This window comes from Mirounga angustirostris, unplaced genomic scaffold (genome assembly GCF_029215605.1).
Source record: "Mirounga angustirostris isolate CCGP_5_RB_7025 unplaced genomic scaffold, mMirAng1.0.hap1 SCAF_17, whole genome shotgun sequence".
NCBI lineage: Eukaryota > Metazoa > Chordata > Mammalia > Carnivora > Phocidae > Mirounga > Mirounga angustirostris.
Window position 1 is genome coordinate 50,409,378 of NW_026991725.1, and position 22,818 is coordinate 50,432,195.

Here is a 22,818-nt window from a genome sequence, read left to right on the forward strand (position 1 = left end):
CAGCTCTCACTCTGTATGACTTTACTCTAAATACTTTGGAGCATTTCCAACTCTTAGTTTAAATATTCTTGAGAGCAAACACTGTTTTGTTTTGTTTTGTTTTGTTTTCTGGCCCTGTTAGCCCTGGCCAGGAAATGGGAGATGGTCATGTGATAGAGTAGAAACAAGGCTTCCCAGGTGCACCCTTTATCAGGAAATTCATGTAGGGATTCTGATGGGGTGTATGGGATGGGCAGACATCCTAGTATGTCTGTATGAGGAGATATAGACATCAGTCTTATTTTTTCCAAATAGATAATCAATACTCTTTCTTTTGTCCACCGATATGGATGCCCTCTTTCTCATAACCTCGATTCTTAACGTTCACAAAGATCTTCCTCTTGGGTTTTCCATTCTGTTCCATTTAACTATTCTTAGGTTTGTACTGTACTGTTTTAATGATTGTTGCTTTGTCTATTATATGATATCTGGTACAAACCACAGGTACATTAGTGTGAGGATAATTTCCATTTTCAAAACACCTCACGTACGCACTATTTCTACTTATTTTTATTTTTTTATTTTTTAAAGATTTTTTTAAAAGATTTTATTTCTTTATTTTAGACAGAGAGAGTGAGCGGGGGGTGGTGGGGAGCAGAGGGAGAGGGAGAAGCAGAGTCCTCGCTGAGCCTGACATGGGGCTCCATCCCACAGCTCTGAGATCATGACCTCAGCCGAAATCAAGAGTTGGCTTAACTGGCTGAGCCATCCAGGCGCACCTCTACTTATTTTTAAATAAAAATGAGTTTCACTTAACTTAGAGGCTTTTTTTGTGTTCAGCTATCATGGCACCTAAAAACCGGATCTACCCGGACAGAGATGGGAAGTTCAAAGTTAATCTCATCCGGCACCCTGTTGAGTGAGTGAATGAATATATGTTCCAAGTCCATGAACACAGATTGGCTTTTGACGCCCAGGGAGTGAAAAGCTGGGGTGATCGTATGGATAACTTAGCGAGAGGCATCCAGGTGGAAGCCAAAGCAGTGGGGGAGGTTTTGCTCCTCCTCTGGTGGGGTCCTGTCCTTCGGAGGTCTCATGACGACTCAGCACTTCCCCAGGGCGCACGTAAAGCAGGAAGTCCCATGACTCAGAACTTGAGAGTATTAGACACACTGGTTTTGTTCGCTAATTAATTTGCTCATTGATAAATTCAACAGGCAATTAAGGGGCACCCGCCACGTGCCAGGTACTGTGTTGCTTTCAGGGAGGTGGTGGGGGTGGAACTTGGTCCTTGATGTAGGCATGCTCACCACTAATAGTAGTGAATACTGAAGGTGGGATGGGAGCTGTGCCAGATGGAGTGCATACTCAGATGTGGGATCGGGTCACAGCCAGCCAGATTCAGGGGGACTTTGCTCCTCTCCATCTTATGGAGGAGAACAGACCACAAGCCACATGTGAAATCACCTGGGGAGCCTGCCAGATGGTGGCTCGAGCCCGGACTTTTGAACACGATATAATATTTCCACTTCTCACTACTGAGCTCAAATCCTTGACGCCCATGTCCAAATTCCTTGGGTCCAGTTCTCTTGAACATGACCTCTACTCCCCTTCCCGCAGATGCCTCTGCTCATTCCGCTTTCTTGCGATATAATCTATCTTTATTTGTCATAGCATCTTCGTGCTGCTGGACGACCGCAGGCTTTGGGGTAAAATAATGTTTCCTTCGAATCCTACGTATTTATGTGACTAGCCATGGAGTTTTTTATTTTTTATTTATTTATTTTATTTTTTTATTCTTATGTTAATCCCCATACATTACATCATTAGTTTTAGATGTAGTGTTCCATGATTCATTGTTTGTGCATAACACCCAGTGCTCCATGCCGAATGTGCCCTTCTCAATACCCATCACCAAGCTAACCCATCCTCCCACCCCCCTCCCCTCTAGAACCCTCAGTTTGTTTTTCAGAGTCCATCGTCTCTCATGGTTCGTCTACCCCTCCGATTCCCCCCCTTCATTCTTCCCCTCCTGCTACCTTCTTCTTCTTCTTTTTTTTTTTCTTAACATATATTGCATTATTTGTTTCAGAGGTACAGATCTGAGATTCAACAGTCTTGTACAATTCACAGTGCTTACCAGAGCGCATACCCTCCCCAGTGTCTATCACCCAGCCACCCCATCCCTCCCACCTCACTCCCCACTCCAGCAACCCTCAGTTTGTTTCCTGAGATTAAGAATTCCTCATATCAGTGCGATCATATGATACATGTCTTTCTCTGTTTGACTTATTTTGCTCAGCATAATACCCTCCAGTTCCATCCACGTCATTGCAAATGGCAAGATCTCATTCCTTTTGATGGCTGCATAATATTCCATTGTGTATATATACCACATCTTCTTTATCCATTCATCTGTCGATGGACATCTTGGCTCTTTCCACAGTTTGGCTATTGTGAACATTGCTGCTATAAACGTCGGGGTGCACGTACCCTTTCGGATCCCTACTTTTGTATCTTTGGGGTAAATACCCAGTGGTGCAATTGCTGGATCATATGGTAGCTCTATTTTCAACTTTTTGAGGAACCTCCATACTGTTATCCAGAGTGGCTGCACCAGCTTGCATTCCCACCAACAGTGTAGGAGGGTTCCCCTTTCTCCGCATCCCCGCCAACATCTGTCGTTTCCTGACTTGTTAATTTTAGCCATTCTGACTGGTGTGAGGTGGTATCTCATTGAGGTTTTGATTTGGATTTCCCTGATGCCGAGCGATATTGAGCACTTTTTCATGTGTCTGTTGGCCATTTGGATGTCTTCTCTGGAAAAATGTCTGTTCATGTCTTCTGCCCATTTCTTGATTGGATTCTTTGTTCTTTGGGTGTTGAGTTTGATGAGTTCTTTATAGATTTTGGATACTAGCCCTTTATCTGATATGTCATTTGCAAATATCTTCTCCCATTCTGTCGGTTGTCTTTTGGTTTTGTTGACTGTTTCCTTTGCTTTGCAAAAGCTTTTTATCTTGATGAAGTCCCAATAGTTCATTTTTGCCCTTGCTTCCCTTGCCTTTGGCGATGTTTCTAGGAAGAAGTTGCTTCGGCTGAGGTCAAAGAGGTTGCTGCCTGTGTTCTCCTTTAGGATTTTGATGGACTCCTGTCTCACATTAAGGTCTTTCAACCATTTGGAGTCTATTTTTGTGTGTGGTGTAAGGAAATGGTCCAGTTTCATTCTTCTGCATGTGGCTATCCAATTTTCCCAACACCATTTGTTGAAGAGACTGTCTTTTTTCCATTGCACATTCTTTCCTGCTTTCTCAAAGATGAGTTGACCATAGAGTTGAGGGTCCATTTCTGGGCTCTCTATTCTGTTCCATTGATCTATGTGTCTGTTTTTGTGCCAGTACCATACTGTCTTGATGATGACAGCTTTGTAATAGAGCTGGAAGTCCGGAATTGTGATGCTGCCGGCTTTGCTTTTCTTTTTCAACATTCCTCTGGCTCTGCGGGGTCTTTTCTGGTTCCATACAAATTTTAGGATTATTTGTTCCATTTCTTTGAAAAAAGTGGATGGTATTTTGATGGGGATTGCATTGAATGTGTAGATTGCTCTAGGTAGCATTGACATCTTCACAATATTTGTTCTTTCAATCCATGAGCATGGAACGTTTTTCCATTTCTTTTTGTCTTCCTCAATTTCTTTCATGAGTATTTTATAGTTTTCTGAGTACAGATCCTTTGTCTCTTAGGTTAGATTTATTCCTTGGTATCTTATGGTTTTGGGTGCAATTGTAAATGGGATCGACTCCTTAATTTCTCTTTCTTCTGTCTTGCTGTTGGTATATAGGAATGCCACTGACTTCTGTGCATTGATTTTATATCCTGCCACTTTACTGAATTCCTTTATGAGTTATAGCAGTTTTGGGGTGGAGTCTTTGGGGTTTTCCACATAAAGTATCATATCATCTGCAAAGAGTGAGAGTTTGACTTCTTCTTTGCCGATTTGGATGCCTTTGATTTCTTTTTGTTGTCTGACTGCTGTGGCTAGGACTTCCAATACTGTGTTGAATAGCAGTGGTGATAGTGGACATCCCTGCCGTGTTCCTGACCTTAGGGGGAAAGCTCTCAGTTTTTCCCCATTGAGAATGATATTCACTGTAGGTTTTTCATAGATGGCTTTTATGATATTGAGGTATGTACCCTCTATGCCTATACTCTGAAGAGTTTTGATCAAGAAAGGATGCTGTACTTTGTCAAATGCTTTTTCTGCATCTATTGAGAGGATCATATGATTCTTGTTCTTTCTTTTGTTAATATATTGTATCACATTGATTGATTTGCGGATGTTGAACCAACCTTGCAGCCCAGGGATAAATCCCACTTGGTCGTGGTGAATAATCCTTTTAATGTACTGTTGGATCCTATTGGCTAGTATTTTGGTGAGAATTTTTGCATCCACGTTCATCAGGGATATTGGTCTGTAGTTCTCCTTTTTGATGGGGTCTTTGTCTGGTTTTGGGATCAAGGTAATGGTGGCCTCATAAAATGAGTTTGGAAGTTTTCCTTCCATTTCTATTTTTTGGAACAGTTTCAGAAGAATAGGTATTAATTCTTCTTGAAATGTTTGGTAGAATTCCCCTGGGAAGCCATCTGGCCCTGGGCTTTTGTTTTTTGGGAGATTTTTGATGACTGCTTCAATTTCCTTAGTGGTCATAGGTCTGTTCAGGTTTTCTATTTCTTCCTGGTTCAGTTTTGGCAGTTGATACATCTCTAGGAATGCATCCATTTCTTCCAGGTTATCTAATTTGCTGGCATAGAGTTGCTTATATGTTCTTATAATTGTTTGTATTTCTTTGGTGTTGGTTGTGATCTCTCCTCTTTCATTCATGATTTTGTTGATTTGGGTCATTTCTCTTCTCTTTTTGATAAGTCTGGCCAGGGGTTTATCAATCTTGTTAATTCTTTCAAAGAACCAGCTCCTAGTTTCATTGATCTGTTCTACTGTTCTTTTAGTTTCTATTTCATTGATTTCTGCTCTGATCTTTATGATTTCTCTTCTCCTGCTGGGTTTAGGCTTTATTTGCTGTTCTTTCTCCAGCTCCTTTAGATGTAGGGTTAGGTTGTGTACTTGAGACCTTTCTTGTTTCTTGAGAAAGACTTGTATTGCTATATACTTTCCTCTTAGGACTGCCTTTGCTGCATCCCAAAGATTTTGAATAGTTGTGTTTTCATTTTCATTGGTTTCCATGAAGTTTTTTAATTCTTCTTTAATTTCCTGGTTGACCCATTCATTCTTCAGTAGGATGCTCTTTAGCCTCCATGTATTTGAGTTCTTTCCTACTTTCCTCTTGTGATTGAGTTCTAGTTTCAAAGCATTGTGGTCTGAAAATAGGCAGGGAATGACCCCAATCTTTTGGTACCGGTTGAGACCTGATTTATGACCTAGGATATGATTGATTCTGGAGAATGTTCCATGGGCACTAGAGAAGAATGTGTATTCCGTTGCTTTGGGGTGGAATGTTCTGAATATGTCTGTGAAGTCCATTTGGTCCAGTGTGTCATTTAAAGTCTTTATTTCCTTGTTGATCTTTTGCTTAGATGATCTGTCCATTTCAGTGAAGGGGGTGTTAAAGTCCCCCACTATTATTGTATTGTTGTCGATGTGTTTCTTTGCTTTTGTTATTAATTGCCTTATATAATTGGCTGCTCCCATGTTAGGGGCATAGATATTTACAATTGTTAGATCTTCTTGTTGGATAGACCCTTTCAGTAGGATATAATGTCCTTCCTCATCTCTTATTACAGTCTTTGGTTTAAAATCTAATTTGTCTGATGTAAGGATTGCCACCCCAGCTTTCTTTTGGTGTCCATTAGCATGGTAAATGGTTTTCCACCCCCTCACTTTCAATCTGGGGGTGTCTTTGGGTCTAAAATGAGTCTCTTGCAGACAGCATATCGATGGGTCTTGTTTTTTAATCCAATCTGATAGCCTTTGTCTTTTGATTGGGGCATTTAGCCCATTTACATTCAGGGTAACTATTGAAAGATAGGAATTTAGTGCCATTGTATTGCCTGTAAGGTGACTGTTACCGTATATTGTCTGTGTTCCTTTCTGGTCTATGTTGCTTTTAGGCTCTCTCTTTGCTTAGAGGACCCCTTTCAAGATTTCCTGTAGGGCTGGTTTTGTGTTTGCAAATTCCTTTAGTTTTTGTTTGTCCTGGAAGCTTTTTATCTCTCCTTCAATTTTCAATGACAGCCTAGCTGGATATAGTATTCTTGGCTGCATATTTTTCTCATTTAGTGCTGTGAATATATCCTGCCAGTCCTTTCTGGCCTGCCAGGTCTCTGTGGATAGGTCTGTTGCCAATCTAATGTTTCTACCATTGTAGGTTACATATCTCTTCTCCCGAGCTGCTTTCAGGATTTTCTCTTTGTCTATGAGACTCGTAAGTTTTACTGTTAGATGTCGGGGTGTTGACCTATTTTTATTGATTTTGAGAGGGGTTCTCTGTGCTTCCTGGATTTTGATGCCTGTTTCCTTCCCCAAATTAGGGAAGTTCTCTGCTATAATTTGCTCCATTATACCTTCTGGCCCTCTCTCTCTTTCTTCTTCTTCTGGGATCCCGATTATTCTAATGTTGTTTCGTCTTATGGTATTGCTTATCTCTCGAATTCTGCCCTCGTGATCCAGTAGTTGTTTGTCTCTCTTTTTCTCAGCTTCTTTATTTTCCATCATTTGGTCTTCTATATCACTGATTCTCTCTTCTGCCTCATTTATCCTAGCAGTTAGTGCCCCCATATTTGATTGCACCTCATTAATAGCTTTTTTGATTTCAACTTGGTTAGATTTTAGTTCTTTTATTTCTCCAGAAAGGGTTTCTCTAATAACTTCCATACTTTTCTCAAGCCCAGCTAGTATCTTTAAAGTGATGATTCTGAACTCTAGATCTGACATCGTACTAATGTCCGTATTGAGTAGGTCCCTGGCAGTCGGTACTACCTCTTGTTCTTTTTGTTGAGGTGATTTTTTCCATCTTGTCATTTTGTCCAGAGGAGAATAGATTAATGAGAGAACAAAATGCTAACAGGGTAACGACGTTCCCAGAAAATATACTCTAAACAAATCAGAAAAGACCTGAAGCAGTGGAAAAAGAAATAGAAAGAGAGAAAAAGGAAAAAGAAAAAAAAGATAAAGATAAAAACAAACAAAAACGGAACAAAACAAAAAAAAAACAGAATATGATCAAATATGATCAGGCTGGTATATAGATCAGTGCCACACACTAGATTTTGGGTGTATTTTGGTCTGTTAGAAGAAAGTGCCTCCCAAAATTTTAAAGAAAGAAAAACTTATATATGTACAAAAATAAGGGTTGATATGATGAAGGGATGGAATATGACTGTAAAGATGGAAATTATAAAAAATTTTATAAAAGGAATTGGTAAGAAGTTGTTTGAAAAAAGAAAGAAGAGGATTTAAAAAAAGAAAAAAGAAAAAAAAGGGAGAGAATGTGATCAGTCAGGGGAGTAGAAAAAACCATATACTAGAGATATAGGGTATATTTTGATCTGTTAGAAGAAACTATCTCAAAATTTTAAAGAGAGAAAAACTTATATATATATGCCAAAAATACGGGTAACTACTATGAAGGGATAGAATATGACTCTAAAAATGAAAAATAAAAATGTTTTTTAAAAAAGGGATTGATAAGATGTTGGTTGAAAAAGGGAAAAAGAAAAATTCAAAAAAAAGAAAAAGACAGTTAAAAAAAATTAACTTTGAAAGACTAAAGAATCATGGTAAAAAAGCCATGAATTCTATGTGTAGTATTCCCCTAGTGCTGGAGTTCTGCCGTTCTCATTGATGGGTAAACGTGGTCTTGGCTGGCTGTTCTCGCTGATCTTTTGGGGGAGGGGCCTGTTGCCCTGGTTCCAAAGTCTTTGCTGGAGGCGGAATTGCCCTGCCCTTGCCCAGTCCGGGCTAAGTAATCTGCTCGGGTTTGCTCTGGGGAGCTTGTGTTCCCTGCGAGCTTTCCGTACAGCTTTGGAGGCGGAGAGTGAAAATGGCAGCGTCCCAATCTCTGCCCTGGAGGAGCCGAGAACTCGGGGCCCCGCTCCTCAGTGCGCCCCCAGAGAAAAGCCATCAGTCACTCCCGTCTCCCCGGTCTCCGGCCACACTCCGTGCTCACCCGGCCTGTGACCGTGCGTTTCTATCTCTGGCACCCGACCCCGTGTGGAGTCTCCAAACCCCGCAGATCCTGCGGTGCGCTCCCGCACCTCTCCTCCCCGGGGAAGAAGGTGAGTCTCCCCGGATCTGCTGCTTGTTGGGTCCCTGCTGGAGGAGCAGTGGCCCGACTGTGCCACGGATCACGGTTTATGGCAACCCCAAGCTGAGAGCCTGCGCCTGGGCTCCGCCTCTGCAGCCGGCTTCCCTGCTCCATTACCTGGGAGCTCTGCCGCACTCAGTCACCCCTGGTCTTTCTGTGACCCCAAGGGTCCTGAGACCACACTGTCCCAGAGGGTTCCACCCCCCGCTTAGCCACCAGAGTGACGTCCCTCAGCGGAGCAGACTTTTTTTTTTTTTTTTATTCATGAGAGACAGAGTGAGAGAGAAAGGCAGGGGAGAAGCAGGCTCCCAAGGAGCAGGGAGCCCAATGTGGGACTTGATCCCAGGACCCTGAGATCATGACCTGAGCCGAAGGCAGGCGCTTAACCATCTGAGCCACCCAGGCGCCCAGCCGAGCAGACTTTTAAAAGTTCCGATTTTGGTCGCCTGGGTGGCTCAGTTGGTTAAGCGACTGCCTTTGGCTCAGGTCATGATCCTGGAGTCCCGGGATCGAGTCCCGCATTGGGTTCCCTGCTCAGCAGGGAGTCTGCTTCTTCCTCTGACCCTCCTCCCTCTCATGCTCTCTGTCTCTCATTCTCTCTCTTGCAAATAAATAAAATCTTTAAAAAAATAAATAAATAAATAAAAGTTCTGATTTTGTGCTCCGTGGTTCTGTTACTTGCCAGAAGCAGCTGACGGAGGCCCCTCCCCCGCCGTCTATCCTCCCGAATATCGCCTCAGATTCACTTCTCCGCACGTCCTACCTTCCAGAAAGTGGTTGCTTTTCTGATGAGAGAGTTGTTGCTGTTCTTTTCTTCGATCTCCTGTTGAGTTTGTAGGTGTTCAGAATGGTTTGATCCCTATCCAGCTGAATTCCTGAGAGGAGACGAAATCCAGGTCTCCTACTCCTCTGCCATCTTGCTCCACCCCCCCACCATGCAGTTTCTAAATTATTTAAAATGAGGCAGATTTTATTTTTCTTACGTGCCATACGGGGGTAATGAATGCACCCTTTGTGTGGTTGTTTCAAAGATTCCATTAAATGAGACCTTATGTTAAAGCATGCCGCCAAGTGCCACTTCAGAGGTGGTGACCATCTTTATTAATAGCTGGCCTTCCCTTTGGATCAGAGGGCTCCTAAACCTAGAGATTTATCACACTTCTTCTGGGTTTGGCCTGACTTCACCTTTCAGCAAAAATCATTCTTTTTACTTACCTTGCCCCTTTCGAGGGGGTTGTGGGCCTTCAGGTTCTTGTCAACTGTTGCACTGAGTTTATTAGTGGAATAAGTGTCTTCGGGCCAGCCACTGAGATGAATCTGTTCAGCCGCCTTCCTGGCAAGCCCGGCAGCTTTCTCTCCTTCGTTGCTCACCAGGCGGCCAAAGCAAGCTCAGAAGCTACAACTTTATTAGAGGCAGAGCTTAAGCCTCTGCTCTTGACGCCTCTCCTCTCCACAGTCTTTACAGCGAACCCCTTCTCCATCCCTCCTGTGTCGCTCAGGGGCAGGGGGGCGTACATTCCCTCTGTTTGAAGGAAGCCTGCTGGGCTGTTCATTATCGCGGGGTCAGCTCTCCCAGAGTTACATCCTAAATCTCTGTGAGTGCTCTCACTTGCAGAAGAACAGCAGGGACGGGCAGTGGTGTGGAAAGGAAAGAACATTAACTAGACTTGGAGGTAGGAGATGGGGGCATCAGACTCACCTGTAAAAGTGAGTTTTACAGCTCACTTTCTCTTCCCAGATCTGTTGGCTCATTCTTCGAATGAGGGGTCTCTGCATTGCCTTGCAGCTTCGATGGTCTTTGGGTTATAAACTTAATTAAATAGAGGCAGTTAGGGCAGTAGAATACTAAGAATAGTTGCCTCCTCTTGGTGTTAGTATAATTGGGGTACGAATGAGAATCCATTTAGTGCAAGGGTTAAACACATGGGTTTTTAAAATGGAGGTCTAACGGAAATCCTAAAATATGGCATGTGTACCGATCTTCAAGATAGAAGTCAATGATTTTTTAAAAAAGATTTGATTCATTTATTTGAGAGAGAAAGAAAGTGAGAGAGATCACAGAGGGAGAGGGAGAAGCAGACCCTCCACTAAGCTGGGAGCCCGATGTGAAACTCAATCCCAGGACCCTGGGATCATGACCTGAGCGGAAGGCAGATGCTTAACTGACTGAGCCACCCAGGTGCCCCAAGTCAATGATTTCTCATGTGATTATCTGCCATCTCTCTACCCGCCCATCTCTCCCTGCCTCCTTGTCCACATAAAAACAACATTTCCATCACCCCATAAAATTCCCTGTGCCCCTTCCCAGTCTATATTTAACCTCCAAAGGTAACCACTATTCTGACTGCTATCATCATGAAATGGCTTTGTCTCCTCTTTGGGAGTCTTCGTCAAAAGAATTTGGTCTTGGTCTTCATATACGTGGACTCCTCCTGCATGTACTATCTTATGTCTGCCTATCTGTGAGAGTCATCAGTGTTGTTACACTTGTCACTGGCTCCTGCCTTGTATAGTAATTATTTTGCGAATATTCCACAGTATATTATTCAAGCTCCATTGTTGGGCATTCTGAATATTTGATTTTTTTATTACTCTTTTAAGTAAAGCTGCAGTAGACATTCTTGCCTGTCTCTGATGGTGGACATATATTCTCCTCCTCTTGGGTAAATACCTATGTATGCACCTGTTGGGGTGCAGGGCAGGAATATTTTACCTTCGGAAGAAACTACCACAAAGTTCTTCAAGGTGCTTTATCATTTTCCATCCCCACCAGCAGTATGTGTGAATTTTAGTTGTCCCACGTCCTCAGCAACATTTGGTGTGGCCAGTCTTTTGAACTTAAGCCACTCTGGTGGGCGTGTTATTGTGGTCAAAAACATCCATTTTTTTTAAAGAACGTAGAAAACTTGTATTTTGAGCCCTAGGTCATCCCCCAATGACATAGGCGAATAGGACATAGATCCCTCAACGCTACGAGATTCCGTTTCTTCCCCTACAAAATGGTGAGAAATGGGCAGTGATTGGCGTGGGAGGCTTGGGGTCAAGCAAGAGTGTTGTGTATAGCGTTCGGAGGGTCTGGAGGAGTTGAAGTGTGAGTGAGCCTGTTGAGGGAGAGAAAGCGGTGGTTGAGAAGGAGGAGGTTGATTTCAGCAGCTAAGTCCTGAAGAAGATGGAGGGATACAGATGCTCACACATCATTTCACCCACTGTACTAGCAAGGAAGACAGAGAGAGGGGATGGGTATGATCTCCTGGCAGCGACAGTTCCTTTCTTACCGCTCTGATTTCTCCCTGGAGTATGAGGTAAGGGCAAGTGGGAGGGTATGGAGAGCAGGTGTGGGAGGTTCCAGGAACCAGGAGAAACCCATGAAGGATGTCCAGGAAGTGGAAGGGTGAACATTGCAGAGAAGGAGAGCAGAATTGCCAAAGCATTGAGGTGCCATCTGAGGATTGGGGTCATTCATTCTAAGAGATACTAGTAATGATAATAGCAAACAGAACACTTACCATATTCCAGGGACTGTTCTAGACTCTTTATGTAATACTCTAAGTCTTAATTAATTCAATTATCACAAAACCCTCTTTTAGTAATGTTATTTAGTCTCATTTTACAGATGGGGAAATGAGGGTTCAGAAAGGTCAAGTCATTTGCCTGAAGTCCCCCAGGGACAAAATGGCGGCTGGTGAGCTCTCTTCACTGGTGGCTTTGCTGGGTGAACACCGTGCATGAGGATGGAGGCCAGGGCGGTTATAAAGATGGCCCACAACACCTGAACGGGCTAAGGAGGGAAGAAGGCCCAGGATGGTGATGGATGGCCTATCCGTTGGAGTCTGGCAGGAAACAGATGGCCCTCTTCAAAGGGGTAATTTGAGAACAGTTTAGCAAAAGCGTCATTAAAAGGAAGGAGGTAGGGTTTAAGGAACCCACAAGGAGGGGAGGAACTTCTGCAGCCTGTCCACAGAGGGACCCCAGTATCCTCTCACCCTCCTCCTGCTCTTCTCTCCTACGGCTGCTTCCCTGCCTGGCCAACACTACCTGGAGGTCCCTTAATGCAATTCACAGAGGTCAGAGGGAGGCCCTGCCACCTCCAGCCTTGGGGACCCACACAGGAGGAGGAGGGCCTGTGGGGAAGGTACTTAGCCAGGCAGTCCTGAGGAGGGTCCTACTCTGCCTCACCACCTTGATGAAGACCGAGTTCTGAGAGCAGAGGGCGGGGTAGGGGCCCTGGACCTGCTCCAGCTCCCGTCCCCCTCCAAAATCTGGCAAGAGAGGAGACTGGAGACTGATCAGAGTATAGCAAGCTCCCAGTAAAGCACCCCCCTTCCCCACTGTGCCCATAACAATCATGGCTCCCCTGGGTCTTTCCCTGGGATCCAGAGCAGGCAGTCTTGCTTTGCCCATAGAAAGAAACATCTGGGCAGAGTCGCACATGTCATTAATGCCAAAACTCTGAGGCTACTCTACGCCCTGTGCCTGAAGTTCACTATTTTGTTTCTCATCTCCTATTTTGCTGAGCTGCATTATTCAACATGGCAGATCAGTGTGAAGAAGCCGCGAATTTAAATATGAACCTTTTCTCATTGATAACTTCTCAGAGATATGTCATAGTTCACAAATTAAATTGCCTTCCCATTAGGAGTGAAAGCCCAACAAAAGATGACAGCCCTTAAAATTCTTCCTTCTCCCATTTTTTAAAAATTCAGCTGTTTTAGAAGGGTCTCTCTTGGGTTTTGGGGGAGAGGTAGGGCCCCTGAAACAGCAGCTAGAAGAAGCATGGCTCTCCTAGAAGCATGATAGAATGAAAGGAACCCCCAGTCTGTACAGTGACAGAGAATTTAGTAAATTCTAAATTCTAAATTCTAAAACCTAAATTCTAAATTCACAGGCCAGCGACTCTGTGATTTTGTATAATCAGCCTCTCTGAGGCTGTTTGTTCATCTGCAAAATGGAGATAATATTTTCCTCAAATATTTCCCTGTAGATAATAAAAGGCGTTCATTGCCAGTGTCTCTGAGTAAAGGCACACGATAAACTTATCTAAGATGGTAGAGGTTTTCAGCATTATTTCGTTCATCCCCCCAGTTTGGATGTATTCATAGGAGGCTCAGTGGTTTTGGTTTTGTTTGTTTGTTTGTTTGTTTTGTTTTGTTTGCAGAGGAGAGGGCAAGAAACAGAGAGGAAAGGAGGTCTCAGGCGCCCCCCCCACCTCAGGCTACCCCACTGTTTGCAAGATGATAACAAGAGGGGATTTCCTTAATTGACCTCTGCCCTAATGTCCTCAGACTCGGGGGCCAAGGAAAGTCTTCCCTCGCTGTGGTGAGCACCTCCATCCTTGCTTCCACTCAGATTCTCTTCAGGACTCTTGGCCAGGGTCCTGCTCTCAGGAATGAGCCAGAACTGAAATGGGGATCGCAGTCAGTGACGGGGATTTGGTTAGACTCCGGGCATCTTTCCAAGGGGATTACAGCCAGCGCATCCGAGGAGAAAATAAATGGCGCGCTGGGGTCCCCTGAAATAGAAACCAACCTCTGCACCGTTTCCTGGGGCACGGGGGAAGCTGTGGGCTGCCTGGTGCATTAGGGAAGGCTCTGATGTGGGAAGATGCAGAGTGTGGTCACAGCCAGCAGCCGGTGACCTTGGGCTGTCTGGGTTCCCTCCCCAGCTCCAGTTTCCTCGTCTGCAAATATCGAGGCTAGAGAAGGTGCCCTTGAGAAGTCCTTCAGTTGGAACGTTCCCTGATTCTATCTCAATGGCCAGGGGGAGGGGGAGGAGGAGGGTTTAGCCCTCCCCAAATCTCTGAAGATTAATGTCACCATCAAGTAATCCTCTCTCTGGTCCCCTTGGTAAATAATTAGGATGCACCAGAGGTGTGGTTTTCAGACTTTTATTTTTGAGCCGTGTAGTGCTTTCTGAAACAAGAAATCTTACCCCAAAGCCTGTGTGAGATACAGGAGACCACAGCAAGAGTTCCCCTCTTGCAGTGGATAAAGTTGACCTCGAGTTTGCCCTTGGGCAGAGCTGGAGACCTTTACAGAGGACATCTTTATATTTTTGTTTGTTTCTTCGTTTTGCTTTCAAACACAAAGTACCAGTTTTCTTAAATCCAAACCAACAAAACTGATGGTTCAGGGACATTAATTTGAATTGGAAAAGGGTTGGTTTAGGAATGACTTTCTGGAGGATTGCCCCCGCCCCCAGTGGGGTGGTTATCAAGATGTATTCTGGGTTATGCTCCCCACCCTACCCTGCTTGTGATCCTGATCTATCTGACCAGAGCCCCTGCTTTCCTCGAGCAGAATGATAGGATGAAGAGCGCCATCTTGAAAGTCAAGAGTTGAGGGTTCGGTATCCAAAACCATCAACCTGTGTGGCCTTGAGAATGCCTCTACTCACCCTCTCTGGGTTCGTATTTCCTTCTTTGTCACAGGAGAGTGTTGGTTCAGTGTGGGATTGCTGACCTTCATGGCTGGGGACACATGACCTCAACCATCCTCAGGTTTCCCAGCTACTGAGCCTGCAGAGGGGAGACTTCAGAAGGCAGATCTGTGGCATTGTCAGAGTATCTGTCAACAGCCCTGCTAACTCCACAGACTCTGGAGGAGACGGTCCCCATGCGCTTGTGTGAGCAAACACTAGAATTGACACATAAAATAAAGCATCCCCAGTAGCTGCTCTCTCGAGAGTTTTAGACTAGTAAATAGTCATTGTCAGTGCAATCTGCAATTAGACCTGGCCTGCCTGTTTACCTTGGTGGAGCGAGCTCAGAGCAGCCTCGTTCACTTAGCAGAAAGTGACTACACGGGGGAACTCAGGCCCTCCCAGCTCCCAGCCCCCTCCCCTTTGTGGAGACATGGGTGTGAGCTCTTGGAAACCGGAAGGAGCTTTGGGGTTTCTCTGGGAAAGAGCCCTCAGGCAAGATAGCAAAGTCCAAGCTCTGTCCAGCTTCTTCTGCTCTTAGCTCTTTCTGGCCCGAGGTCAGCTTGGGGCAGACGCAGAGTAAGAGGACCCCACGGAGTTCCCTGCATGAGAACGAGGAAAGACTGTAGTCTTGATGTGAATAGCAGCTCCCATTTGTTGAGGCTTACTGGTGTAGAGTATTAGGCAAAATGATCTAAACCTGGGATCTCATCTAATCCTCGCCACCCTCCTGCCAGGTGGGTATTAGAATCCGTGTTTGATAAATGCCTTGTCATTTACACAGGGAGAAAGTGGCCCCTCTCACTTCCTGGCCCTTGTACTGCTTTTGATAAAATGACATTTATTAGAGTTTTTTTTTCCCCCCCACATAAAGAAGTACAAAGACAAAAACAAAGAATGGCCCATGATCCCACTCCCTAATCCCAGATGAACTCTGTAAATAGTACAAAAATAAAAAATAACCCATAGATGTGTGTAGAAAGTTCAGACAGTAGAGAAAGTAATAAAACTCCAAGGTGAACACCTCACTTCCTTCCTCCCAGGACCTCTCCCCAAAGGAAAGGACCTTTTAGTAGTTTGTGGGCATAATTATTTGCAGGAAAAAAATATTGTTCGTAGCAACCATCCTACTCGCAGCGGGTCTCTACGTATCCTCTCTGTATTGTTTTCATTCTCGTTTGTATAAAAAGGATCCTACTGAAACATTACTCCACACCTTGCTTTTTTCTTTTTCTTTCTTTTTAATTTGGTCTTGGAGATCTTCCCACATCTGCACATACGGTCTGACCTCATCTTTGTACCGGCTGCATGATACTCCACAACATTCATGGATTCTGGTTTTCTTAGCTGCCCATTGCCAGAAACTACTGCAGTCAATGTCTGGCCTGATTCTTAGGTTATGGGAAGACTGGAAGGCATGTATGTAGGGCAGATTCCTAGCAGGGAGATGCCAGGTCAAAAGCTTGTCCTTCAAATAAGCACCACTAATTTCTACTCTCTTCAGCCACAATGAGAGAGCCCATCCTCCTGGCACTGGGTGTCATGGAAGGCTTAAGTTTTGCCAAATTGATTAGTTTTTTTTTAAAGATTTACTTATTTGAGAGAGAGAGAGAGAGTGTGTGGGGAGGGGGAGGGGCAGTGGCAGAGGGAGAGAAAGAGAGAATCTCAAGCAGACTCCCTGAGTGTGGAGCCCGACGTGGGGCTCGATCTCACCACCCTGAGATCATGACCTGAGCCGAAACCAAGAGTCAGGGACGCTTAACCGACTGAGCCACCCAAGCGCCCCAAAATCGATTCATTTTTTAAGAAAGGTCCTTTATATTTTGACCTGCATTTCCTTAATTGTGACTCAAGGTTAATCGTATTTTTTACATATCCAATGGTCTTCCAAAAAAACCTTCTTTTCTTTTTCATATATCCCCTGTGCACTTTTTCTAGGGTTTTATTATTATTGGTATGAATGAGCGTTGTGGAGGTAAACAAAGGGAAAGGTCCTTTCTCACGTGTATTGAAAATATTTTCCCAGGGTTTACCATGTGTTTTGATTTCTGTCTCGGTCACATTTTTCCACTGAGAAGTTCAGCTGGAGAGTGGCTGCATAGCAGGGCCCTAGAACCGTTTCGGCTTTTCAGAGACCAGCTCCCTGTCTGTTCTGAGTGCATGCTGTGCATTTCAAGCAGGCTCTAAAGATGGAGAGCTGCTCCTCTGTCCACGGAAGCTACTTTGGGTTTTATTTTATCGCCATAATGTACTTTTATCACCCCGTTTGCGTACCAGATTTTCCAGGGCAAATCCAGTACCACTGAACTTTCTTTCTGTCAATAAAGCCAATTGGTTAAATGTTACAAATGTGTAATCTGATTTACCGATCTTTTCTTTTTGAATTTTGGGATTTGGGTACTGCTTGAAGATTATAAATAAATACGTCTGTGATCTATAGGTTTACTTCTTGCTTGATGGATTTCATCATCGGCCACCTTGCCCCTCCCCCCAGAAGAACTCGAGGGCATTTTAGTCTCTGAGTTCTTAAAACTGGAGACTCTTTGTTTCCTTTATTGTTGAGGGACAATTTGGTGGTGAATAAAATATTTGGGTTACAGTTTCTTAGCTAAAAACTAGCTACCCATCCATCCATCCATCTCTCTGTATCTGTCCATTCATCCATCCATCCATCCATCCATCCATCCATCCATCCATCCATCATCTATGCATTCATCTATCATCTAATAAATAATTATTTAATAGTGAATGATGTCCCCAACTACCCAGCATAGGAAATAAAACAGAAGCACCTCATCTACTCTTTCTTCCTCAATTACATTTCACTCCCTACCTCTAGAAGTATCTGTTTTGAAGTATTTATCATTTCCCCGAATCTCTTTGTACTTGTATTAACACTACATTTGCACGTATCCTGAAACAATTTAGAGTGTTGTATTGCCTGTTTTATAACTCTCTCTAGATGATGGCATCCTGTTTTTCCTCGCTTTGCTTAGTATACTCAGCATTATAACGGGCCGTCCTCCATGTTGCTACTTAGATATCTGGTTCATTCCATTTGGACTGTAGTATAGGATTATATCATATGAGGATAGCACCATTTATCACTTGTTCTCTTGGTAGGAATATAGAGCCCCCTCCATTTGTCTTTATTACAGACAATACTCATATGAACATGCTTGTGCGTATCTCCTTATGCATATATGTGAAGATTTATCTACCTGAAGGGGGAATTGCTGTTTCTACCGTATATCAAATTTCCAAAGCGGTTTTACCATTTTACACTCCCAGCGGAACCATGCAAGGGTTCTCATTCCTACTTACCCTTGTCCCGAAGTGTCAGGCTTTTTCACTCTTCCCAGTCTGCTGGGTATGAAATGATATCTCATTATGGCTTTAATTTGAATTGCCCTGATTACTTGTGAGATTGAACACCACTTTATGTGAATCGGCCCTTTGGGTCTTCTGTGCTATGATTTGCCTGTTCATCTCTTTGGCCTGTGTTTTCTGTTGTGTTCTTTTATCTTCTCATTAATTTGAAGTTCTTTATGGGTCTTGGATGTGAATGTAAATATATGTTTTCTAGCCTTTGACTTGCAGCTTCGTGACTGATTTTGACGGTTTAAAAATGCTCTTATGGGGGGCGCCTGGGTGGCTCAGTTGTTAAGCGTCTGCCTTCAGCGCAGGTCCTGATCCCAGGGTCCTGGGATCGAGCCCCGCATCGGGCTCCCTGCTCGGCGGGAAGCCTGCTTCTCGCTCTCCCACTCCCCCTGCTTCTCGCTCTCCCACTCCCCCTGCTTGTGTTCCCTCTCTCGCTGTGTCTCTCTCTGTCAAATAAATAAATAAAATCTTTAAAAAAAAATGCTCTCATGGTTTAAAAATGCTCACTTGTTCCCTCTTTAGTCTGTGCTTTTTCTCCTCGTCTTAAAATTTTTCCCTACTTTGAGATCATGAATGGACTGCCCACTATTCTTTTCTCGCAGGTTTAAGGTTTGGTTTTTCACACTTAGGTCTTTAGTCCCCTTTGAACTGATTTTCGTGTGTATCTTTTTTTTTCTTTTTTTGTATTTCTGTATGTGTATTTTCCCCAGGTGTTCTACCTCCATTAAATGAAAAGTCTGATATTTTTCTCCACCTGTGGAACTTTTTTCCTCTTCTCCTCTCTTTTCATTATTTTCGATGAGTTTTGGAGGAATGGAATCAAAACATCTCTACTCAAAAATATTAGCAAGTTTCGCATTATTCTCAGTGCCTTATATAAGGTCTCAAAATTCTTTAAAAGGTTGCTTCGCTCCCCCCGCCCCCACTTTTTAAAGTGTTTTATGAAGATGGCATTTTCCTTTATTTTAAAATTTTATTTATTTATTTGTTTGTTTATTTATTTTATATTTTTAAAAGGCATTTCACCAGATATCTAGATTTTGGTCCCTTCTAAGGCATGTGATTCTTGATCTTGCCTTTTGTCTTTGGATCTAAAGACTAAAGTCTTCCCATCTGCTCAGGGGAAAAAAAAAATCTATTAACTTTTAATCATTGCTTCTGAATTATCCCTTCTGTGTCTCTTCTGTGAATACTGTTGGAAATTGATGGAAACGCCTTGACTCGTCCTCTCTGTCTCTTCTCTCCCATCGTTGCTGTCTCTTTGTCCTCTTCCCCCCTGAGTGCTCATTGCATCTCTCGTTGGGATTTACTATGCTGATTTCCTTCAGGATGCACACTCTGTTGGCTGTGTTTGCAACCCAGGCAAACCATCCTGGTCAATCTCTTTCCCTCCCTTGGCTGTTGATCTAACTTCACAGAGGCAAACTGCTCTTACGCCTTACCTGAAACCACCATTCAGATATTACCTCCTTTCCTCCTGTTTCTTGCAGCAAATCTCTTTTACAGAGAAACTTGCCCTGTAGTCACTCAGAGTCGCTGCCTTGCCAGGGCCACCAGCCTTGCAGAGGCTCCAGGAACTCAGCCTCAGACCTCTCTTTAGCTTTCAGTGCCTCCTGCCGGTTGTGGGGTGGGGGGGGTGTTGAACTTGAACCTCAGTGCTGGCCCTGTGACTTCAGGCTTCTGAATGCTGGTGTCGGTGAGAGAACAGTGGCAGAATCAAGGGTAGAGTATCCACCCAGGTGCTTCTTTGCGCAGTTGGGGTTCAGCAGGTGGCGGCAGGTGCCCTTTGCAGCCTCAAACCACCCTTGTTCCTGGCCGTGGCCATGCGTGTGTCTGTATCAGGACCTGGGCATGCTTATGCTACTCAGCAAGGGTGCTCACAGAGCTCTCGCTTACCTCTGCTGGGAGCTCTGCTGGACGTATGGCTCTTTCCCTGGAAATGCTCTTTCTCTTGGGCGGAGTACTGCTTGGCTTCCTGCCTCAATGGCAAGTGGAAGGGCATAGACTTAGGGTGGTGGCTGCCAGATGGAGAAGGGCATGGTTCTTTGTGTTATGTCTAAAGAATTCTGTGATACCCCTTCATATCACACATCTCTCCAACTGCCGGACTGCACGCATCACCGGGGCAGAGAGGAGACATTGACTCCCTCTGTTCACCCCACCCACCTGCTCAGAGCTTTGGTTTTACTGATCGTTCTTCTCATCATGCTGCCCTTGCTCATGCAAAACCCTTCCTCTGGAGGGTAGAGAGAATGTGGATCCTTCTGGACCTTGACCTCCTAGCATTGGCCCTGGATCCAGCTCAAGAGGGACCTGTCGGTCGTTCCAACACAGTGGTTCATAAAGTGTGGTCCCTGAGCCTGTGGCCTTCAGCGGCATCACCTGGGAACTTGTCATACATGGAACTTACCTCTGACCTAGTACATCAGGAATCCCGGGGCTGGGGCTCAGCCATCCAGTGAGTACTCAAGTGTGAGGACCTCAGCTCCAACAGAAGCTGAAGCTCTCACCCTGTCTTCTCCCACTCAGCGTCACGGGCAGCTTTCCCAACACAGGTGTCCTTAGAGATGCCTTTGAAAATTGTCAGTTCTCCCTAGACAGGTGGGTGCTCATTGACAGATCCCTAGACTCGGTGTTCACGCTTCCTTTTCATGTCATGTAACTCAGTATTTTCCAAGCCGATTTGACCATAACATTCTTTATTCCCGCCACCGCTCTTGGTCTTGACCCCTCAGCATATTTTACCTTTACTCAACTCAGAGCCTCAGTGTTGAAGCTTGACCCACCTGGGCTCCAGCTTCTATGAACTTACTTATCACCAGGCAGACCACTCCCAAGGTAGCGTTTCCACTGGGTTCAAGCACCAGAGAAGAGTCACAACTGCACTATTGTGACCATTCAGACCGTGAGGTGAGGTACAAAGATGGCGGGGCTTGGGGATTTACTGCTGACTAGCTCCGTGAACTTGGGGAACGTGACCTTTTCACAAGGCTCTTGTGGGGAGTACATGGAGCCAGGTGTGCATGATGGAAGGGACATGCAGTTTGGAGTGAGAGGAACTAGAAGCTACTACCATTGGCTCAGTCATCTTCCTCTGGCTTCCATTTTTCCATCAGTAAATGGGGGCATCATAATAGAATAGACAACATGTGTATGCAGTCGTGATTAAAATTTTAAGATAATAGTCCTTTTGAAAAATCTCTGTTAAACTGCATTATGCTACAAATTTGCTACTATGATGTAAAAAAACAACAACAACCCCAAAACCAACCCTTAGGCTGTATGTTCAGAGGCTCTGTCTCTCTGCCTGGCGCATAGTAGGTGATCAGAAAACTGGCATTGCTCGTTAAGCAAAGTAGAGCCCCAAGACACTGGGGCAACGTTCAGTCCTGAGGGACCTTGTTCCAGCTGACAGATAAGAATGATTTGTAAGTAACACAGGCACTGTTTATGCTCCATCTTCCTCGGTATTGATTTGTTTATCAAAAATTTTATTTATAAAAGAGCACAAAAATAAACCAGCCCCAGTTCTGCAGGATGCATCGCAGGTTCTGAATTAATGAGGTCCAAATTTATGACAGTTCTGAATTGTGACTTCCTTCTCCTGCCCAGCCATTGCTGGGGGTGGGGTGGGGAGAAAGTGACCATGTTCCAGGATAGGGGTCCCCCTCTCCCGGCAGCACACCCCTCCACACACCCCTTCCCCCCCAAACCCTTTATCCCTGATGAAGATGCATTGCTCCAGGTGCTAGAGACGGTTTCTGGAGCTCTGACATGGCTTGGGATCTGGGCAGACGTCTCTTAGCTCTAATAATTCTATTCTGTCGAATTCTGGGTCGTGGCCACAGTATTTCGTAGCCAGAGAGCTCCTCGTGGAAGGCTGTGCGCCCTGAAGAATGAGGATCTCTTCCAGAGTGGAGGGCATGACAGAAATGGTGGCAAAATTCTCTCAAGTTCCTTGTGCTCTAGGGCAGTGGTTCTCAGAGTTTGGTCCCTAGACCCGACAGCATAAGCTTCACTGGGTGACTTGATAGAAAGGCAAAATCTTGAGCCCTGGTCCCAGATCTCCTGAATCAGAAACTCTGAGAGTGGGTCCGGCAGTCCGTTTTAACATGCCCTCCTGGTTTTTCTGATGCACACTCAGGTTTGAGGACTCTTGATATGGGAGAAGGAGGAAGGAACCGGGAGGGAAGGAAGAGAGGACTCTGGAACCCAAAACTTACTAGATCGTGGGTGGTGCCAAGCACCCCCGAGGGTCCAACAAGTGTTCTTTGAACCCACCTGAATGAACTGAACCTAGGTTATCTCTCCATTTACCCTAGGGCAATGGTTCTCTTTCCTGGTGGCACATTAGAATCAGCTAGAGACCTTCTTAAAAATGTCATTGCCTATATATGTTAAGAAAAAAAAAGAAGAAGAAGAAGGTAGCGGGAGGGGAAGAATGAAGCGGGGGAAATCGGAGGGGTAGACGAACCATGAGAGACGATGGACTCTGAAAAACAAACTGAGGGTTCTAGAGGGGAGGGGGGTGGGAGGATGGGTTAGCCTGGTGGTGGGTATTGAGGAGGGCACATTCTGCATGGAGCACTGGGTGTTGTGCACAAACAATGAATCATGGAACACTACATCTAAAACTAATGATGTAATGTATGGGGATTAACATAAGAATAAAAAAATTAACATAAGAATTAAAAAATGTCATTGCCTAAGCCCAGACCCC

The 22,818-nt window shown here is 44.5% G+C and overlaps 1 protein-coding gene across 1 annotated transcript in view; it reads left to right on the forward strand.

The window, feature by feature from the left end:
- LOC123853585 (protein shisa-6) overlaps nucleotides 1-22,818 on the forward strand; it is a 138,186-nt gene that overhangs the window by 112,780 nt on the left and 2,588 nt on the right. The window lies entirely within an intron of this gene.